At 44.4% G+C, this 7,733-nt stretch overlaps 1 long non-coding RNA gene across 1 annotated transcript; it reads left to right on the top strand.

Moving 5' to 3' along the window:
* Window positions 1–1,542: 1,542 nt before the first annotated feature.
* LOC133018902 (uncharacterized) lies at window positions 1,543–2,516 on the top strand. Its single transcript, XR_009682861.1, has 3 exons — window positions 1,543–1,576; window positions 1,652–1,721; window positions 2,331–2,516. It is a non-coding gene; the product is annotated as an uncharacterized LOC133018902 (long non-coding RNA).
* Window positions 2,517–7,733: the final 5,217 nt, after the last annotated feature.

Genomic DNA, 7,733 nt, shown 5'->3' on the forward strand with positions numbered 1-7,733 from the left:
TGGTTAGAGTTTAGTATTTTGTGTTTAGACTTAAACAAACGTTTGTTTTCTTTGAAGCAAATAAAAACTATTTTTTTAACGTCAGGATTCTCCAATCAGCTTTGAGATCAACTTGTTTTATACTCTATGTGAATAAAACACTAAATGACAACTTACATGTCAAATAAATCCAATGAAAAGATGATCAAGGCTTTGGTCAAGTTTTTGAAATACACAACGGTCAAATGATGCAACACAATGCAGCTGTATTTCTGTAGATCTATAAACCAACACTGTGACTGGACTGTATAAATGTGACCTGACGTGACATGACGGATCAGACCGAGCGCAAGGAAACACGTCTTCATCGTATTGATGAAGACGTGTTTGACTCCAGAGTTTCTGAGGCTCATTTAAACATCATGATGAATCACATTGTACGGCTCAGTCCCAGGAGACGCTCCCAGTCAGGACTCAGTGTGAAAGTGAAGATCTGGATTCATGATCCCACACCGTCCATTAGTAACTAAATACATGACCCTACGTTTGTTATCTACATCATAACACCACAATAAAACATGAACTGTGAACCAGTTCATCTTCATGGGTATGAACTGGACTTTGAACTGGGTGGAATCTAGAGTGAACTGGTTCCACAGGGAGGAGGAGGAGCCTGAGAACGTGTTTTCACAATCATAGGTTACAGCAGTGGTCACCAACCAGTGGAGAGTCTTCACTGTGGATCCCAGTAAAGCTCTGGACTCACTTGCTGAGGTGTGAGGAGCATCGACCTGCAGAGCCAGGTACACACACACACACACACACACACACACACACACACACGCACGAGCACACACACTGTGACTCCCTCCAAAGCACAGTCAGACAGCAAATGGTTTTCTTCTACGGGTCTTTAATGAAGACTTGTTCTCCACATCAAACCGTGAAAATTGGGTAATACACGGTAACAAAGACATAACATACAAAGTTAGCTAGTTTACAACACAGTATCAATGATTACAATTAAGCTTAAAGTAAATAACAAACAGACAAAAATACCTCGTTGGCTGCATGCTCTGAAAAGGAATTTTCTTAACTTCTAAGAACTCTTAAACATGTGTGTGACCACTTCCGCTTCCTTCACTGTGTGTCACTACTTCTGCTTGCTTCACTGTGACTCTCCCTCTGCCAAGCAGCTCCGCCTCTGACAAGCAGCTCAGCCGAGGCTTCAAAATAAAAGTCTTTAGTCTAATGTCACAATAATGCTATATACAAAAAACAAAATAAACATTAGAAAACCTTTACAACATAAAGCAATATAGTGGCAACAGTTACACACACACACACACAGACACGCACACGCACACACACACATGCACGCGCGCACACGCACGCGCACGCGCACACGCACACACACAGACACACGCACACGCTCACACGCACACGCACACACACACAGACACACACACACACACACACACACACACACACACACACACACACACAGAGTCATGTGATTTTTAGTAACTGCAGAGAGGAGGAGCCTCCAGTGAAAGTGAAAGTGTTCAGACTCGTTCTAACTACGAGGAGCAGGCTGGTGAGTGTTCAGCAATGTTTATTATTATTCATTGTGTTTAATAACAGAACGTGTTTTCACAATCATACGTTACAGTAGTGGTCACCAACCAGTGGAGAGTCTTCACTGTGGATCCCAGTAAAGCTCTGGACTCGCTGGCTGAGGTGTGAGTACACACACACACACACACACACACACACACACACACACACACACACACACACACACATACTCACACACACGCTGATGTGCTCTCAGTGTTACTTTCTATAAAGTTCTGTAATTCATTTCCAGCCTTTATGACGTGAACATGATACTAGATGTTGTGTTTCCTTCTCTTAGTGGCCGGGGGTTGAAGGTCACATGAACTTTTACAAGCTTGTATTGATTAACTTTAATGTAGGTGATTGATTTGAGTGTAGATAAGGAAATGCTCAAGTTGCAAAAATACTTTTTTAGAGAGACATAGAGAGAGAGAGAGAGAGAGAGAGAGAGAGAGAGAGAGAGAGAGAGAGAGAGAGAGAGAGAGAGAGACTCTTGTCCTTCCTGAGGTTTCTGATGCGATCACTGTATTTCCTTGTATATAAGAAGTCCTGTGTACTCAAATAAATACCAGTACTACAAACTGTGAAGCCCTGCATCTATTTCACAATAAAAACATTTGAAAATAAATGAAGTGATTCAATTGTTAAAAAAATGCTGGACTGCTTTAATTTGGAAATGGCTCGGCTACAGGAAGTGTTGCAAATATTTGTGTTTGTGACGTTTTCAACAGATAAACATTGAAACTGGTGTGAAAGATCATTTCACTGACTTCTGCTGTAAACTGAGCGCAGAACCACAAGGAAATAGACCAGACCTTTAATATCTAGAAGAGCAGCGCGGCCTGAACCACATCTGAGCCGCAGCCGGCCCGGTGCAACATGGACGAGGACACTTCAGAGCAAGTTGGACCCTCACACACAAAGTAAGAGACCTGCTACAAACATGTGAAGCTCCAAACTGAATCTTCACAGAATGAACTAGTGAATGATGTGTTCTGAATAAAAACCTGTGTGTGTTTGCAGAGGTCAGGACCAGAGACTGAGAGCAGAGTCTCCAGGGTCCAGCTGTGTGTCTCTGAAGAGTGACAGGTCCATGGGTCGTCCTCCAAACTTCAGTAATGAACCTGGACCCTCACACACAAAGTAAGAGACCTGCTACAAACATGTGAAGCTCCAAACTGAATCCTCAGAGAATCAACCAGTGAATGATGTGTTCTGAATAAAAACATGTTTGTGTTTGCAGAGGTCAGGACCACAGACTGAGAGCAGAGTCTCCAGGGTCCAGCTGTGTGTCTCTGAAGAGTGACTGGTCCATGAGACGTCCTCCATTCTTCAGTAAAGAACCTGGACCCTCACACACAAAGTAAGAGACTGTTTCTACTGTGACCTGCTCTGAAGAGGATCTAGTTTCCTCTAGTGTGGCCCCTGCATTAGGACACAGCTTCATTGAAGTTGGTGACTAATCTCTCAGAATCACTCAAAGAGCTCAGACCTCCACCAAGAACCAACACGCTCCTTATGAAACCACTTTGAAATCCACTAGAGACTCGTTTTGATTTGGATCTGCACCAAATTCCACACACTGATAAACATCAGTCCTCTGAACATGTCTGTGAAAGAAGACCCCCCCCCCCCCCACCCGATCTGGTTCACAGACCACAACCTTCCACCAAGTTTACTGGTAATCTGTGGTTCTTTATAAACCCACTAACGAACAAACCATCACACAAACATACTGGGTGAAAACAAAACCTCCTTTTCAGAAGTAATGACAATCTGTGACTGTGACATGTGAGTAATCAGGAAATGTCTTCACAGGGAGAGGAAGAGGAGTCATGTTTCTGAGGAGGAGCAGTCGTCCTGCTGTGCTTCATGTCAGGACGTCCTGAAGGATCCAGTCTCCACCAGCTGTGGACACTGGTTCTGCAGACAGTGCATCACCTCATACTGGGACCAGTCTGGCTCTTCAGGAGACTCCTCCTGTCCCCAGTGTGGACAAAGATCCCGAACAGGAGCTGGAGCTCAGACAGCCGGTCAGAGCAGCACTGTACATGTGTCTGCTGATGTCTTCACTTCTGACAACAGCACATGTGATTTTTATTTTGTTCCTTCATACAGCATCAACATTTAACATCGTTAGAAAAGCACAAAGTTAAAAAGCTTTTATTTTCTATAGTTTTTCTGTATCTGATGAAAACAATCAGCAGATTCTCAGATTCTCTGTCTCTGACATTGTTTCTTGTCTTTCAGCAGATCGTGGTCTGCAGGAGGTTTTAGATGAACATAAGCTCAGTCTGAGGAGGAGATGTGAACATGTGACTGAAGGAAGTGATGAAACAGGAAGTAGAACCCTCCTCAACAGGATCTACACTGAGCTCTACATCACAGAGGGACAGAGTGAAGAGGTTAATACTCAACATGAGGTGAGGCAGCTTGAGACGGCTTCCAAGAAGAAGATCCTCCACGACACTCCCATCAGGTGCCACGACATCTTTAAAGCCTCCACTGACCAGCAGAGCAGCATCAGAGTCGTCCTGACCAACGGCGTCGCTGGCGTTGGAAAAACCTTCTCGGTGCAGAAGTTCACTCTGGACTGGGCCGAGGGTTTAGAAAACCAGGATGTGGGTCTGCTGACTGTGCTTTCGTTCAGGGAGCTGAACCTGGTGAAGGACCAGCAGCACAGTCTCCTCACGCTGCTCCGTGTTTTCCATCCAGCGTTACAGAAGCTCACGGCAGAGACGCTCGCTGTCTGTAAACCTTTGTTCATCTTTGACGGCCTGGATGAAAGCAGACCTTCTCTGGACTTCAACCACAGGGAGCTTGTGTCTGAGGTCACACAGAGGTCATCAGTCAACGTGCTGCTGACAAACCTCATCCGGGGGAATCTGCTTCCCTCGGCTCTCGTCTGGATAACCTCCAGACCTGCAGCGGCCAATCAGATCCCTCCTGCATGTGTCGACAGGGTCACAGAAGTACGAGGCTTCACTGAGGCCCAGAAGGAGGAGTACTTCAGGAGGAGATTCGGTGTTAAAAAGCTGTGCAGAAGAATCATCTCACACATCAAGACGTCCAGGAGCCTCCACATCATGTGTCAAATCCCAGTCTTCTGCTGGATCAGTGCTACAGTTCTGGAGCACATGTTGACCACAGACCAGAGAGGAGAGCTGCCCAAGTCCCTGACTGACCTGTACTCACACTTCCTGCTGGTTCAGACAAAGAGGAAGATCAACAAGTACGGTGAGGGACATGAGACGAGTCCACAGCAGCTGAAGAGGGCTGACAGGGACGTTCTCCTGAAGCTGGGGAGGCTGGCACTTAAACATCTGGAGGAAGGAAACATCATGTTCTACCAAGAAGACCTGGAGCTGTGTGGTCTTAATGTCACAGAGGCCTCGGTGTACTCAGGAGTTTGTACTGAGATCTTCAGAAGAGAGTGTGTGATCTTCCAGAAATCAGTCTACTGCTTTGTTCATCTGAGCGTTCAGGAGTTCCTGGCTGCAGTCTACATGTTCCACTGTTACACCGAGAGGAAAACAGAAGAACTCAACAACTTCTTGGGAACATGCGAGGACACAGACAGTACCTTTTCCCTGGATGACCTCCTGAAGAGAACCATGGAGAAATCCCTCACTAGTACAAATGGTCACCTGGACCTGTTTGTTCGATTCCTTCACGGCCTCAGTCTGGAGTCCAACCAGAGAGTCTTAGGAGGCCTGCTGGGTCGGACAGAGAACAATCCAACGATCATCCAGAGAGTCTTAGGAGGCCTGCTGGGTCGGACAGGGAACAATCCAAAGATCATCCAGAGAGTCATCAACAACCTGAAGGAGATGCAGAGTGATGACATTTCTCCTGACAGAAGCATCAACATCTTCCACTGTCTGACTGAGATGAACGACCACTCAGTTCATCAGCAGATGAAACAGTTCCTGATGTCAAAGAAGAGATTGAAGAAGAAACTCTCTGAGATCCACTGCTCAGCTCTGGCCTACATGCTGCAGATGTCAGAGGAGGTTCTGGATGAGTTGGACCTGAGGGAGTTCAACACATCAGACCAGGGTCGATGGAGACTGATCCCAGCTGTGAGGAACTGCAGGAAGGCTCTGTGAGTGTGTGTGTTTGTGTGTGTGTGTGTGTGAAAAAGTTATCATTATTATGTACATATACATTCTCATTTTTGTCATGTACATATGAGAACCACTAGATCAGATGTGGAGAGTGAAATCCAATGTGATCACTGTGCTGGAGTTTGAGTTGAGTTTCAGACATACAACCATGTGGGGTCCAAGGGAGATTATTGTATATACTGTATATATAGATATAAATATAGATATATATATATCTTTATCTATATATATATATATGATCAAACAGCTAGCACAGAGTGAGGAGATGATCACTGAATCACTGACGGTTCCTTGAAACTGAAGAAGCAGGAAATATAGTTTATTCTTCTTTCTGGTCAAACCAGAGTTCCCACCCTGCGTTTGTCCTCCACCACCAACCAGTGCAGTGTCCGACCCTCCAGGTTCCTGACATGTTGACTTCACACCAACATGAGGTCACTGTGACCTTTGACCTTTGACCACTGAAATCTAATCAGTTTATCTTTGAGTCAAAATGTGAAGAAATCCACTGAAGACAGACTTGAGATATCATGTTCAAGAGGCCATGAACATGTTCTGTGACCTTGACCTTTGACCTCTGACCACCTGAATCTAATGAGTTCCTCTGTTAGTCTGAATTAACGCTTGAACCAAATCTGAAAGGATTCTCTTCAGGTGTTTTTAACAAAGAGGGGATTTACCAGGGTGAGGGTCACATGATCACGTTTTGTATGAATGTTGTGTTTTCAGATTTAATTCTCACAGATTTGATATTTTCTTTAATTACAGAATCTGTGGTTGTGGACTCTCAGAGACTCACTGTGAAGTCGTGGCCTCAGCTCTGAAGTCAGACCCCTCACATCTGAGAGAACTGGATCTGTGGGGAAACGACCTGCAGGATTCAGCAGTGAAGCTGCTGTGTTCTGGACTGGAGAGTCCAAACTGTCGACTGGAGACTCTGAGGTCCTTAAATCCTTCTTCACTTTTCAGACTTTCTTTCTTATTGGCTCATTATTTATTTAAATTGTCTCAGTTCTGCTCTGCTCACTGTCCCTCAGTCATCTGTCCCTCACCCAGCCTGTCAGTCACGTCCACCTCATCATCTCCATTCACCTGCACTCAGCTGCTCCTGATCACTGAGAAAGTGTCAGTAAATAACATGTGGACTGAGGCCGAGCACTCGTCCTCCTCAGGTTTTCAAAATAAGACACATTCTTATTGAAACACGTTGGACAGTTGATAAGTACAGAAACAAACAGGAAGTGACATCAGGAGCCATCCCTACTTTAAACAGTGTTTAATTACACAAACCTGCTCAGTGACCAACACACAGAGAAGAAGCTGATGAATGAAACATTGGTCCAACATGTCTGATCTGATATTTATCTTCAGGTCACAGACTGGACTGAGGTCAGCAGTATGTTGAGAGTCTGTGTTGACATGATGACGATCCACAACAACAGGAGGACACATTCTAATATTCATATTTCTTTATCCAGGTTGTGGAACTGCAAACTGTCAGAGATCAGCTGTTCTTCTCTGGCTTCAGCTCTGAGGTCAAACCCCTCTCATCTGAGAGAACTGGATCTGAGCATCAACAACCTGCATGACTCAGGAGTGAAGGAGCTGTGTGGTTTTCTACAGAGTCCAACCTGTCGACTGGAGACTCTGAGGTCAGTTCACTGACTGACTTTTGTAGGTCTCATATCTATAAAACAGCATTTATACATGATTTATCATTTCATTCTAATTAAACATAATTCCTCTTCATACATAACTTGAATCCATTCATTTATTAATCTGTGACATTTTAAATATTCATCTACTTGTTAAAACACTTTAGTTCTGGATTTCCTAAACTGATCTGCAGGACAGAGACCGGGTCCAAATAATCTATTTTACTGAATCAGGACTCGTTTTTAGTCCAACATGTCTGATTTCATATGTATCTTTCATGTTATGAGTCTGTGCTCACAGGAATATGTGTCTGTTATTTTCACACATGAACTCAGTTTAATTTACAGTTAA

The sequence above is a fragment of the Limanda limanda genome, chromosome 14 (genome assembly GCF_963576545.1).
Source record: "Limanda limanda chromosome 14, fLimLim1.1, whole genome shotgun sequence".
NCBI classification, from domain to species: Eukaryota; Metazoa; Chordata; class Actinopteri; order Pleuronectiformes; family Pleuronectidae; genus Limanda; species Limanda limanda.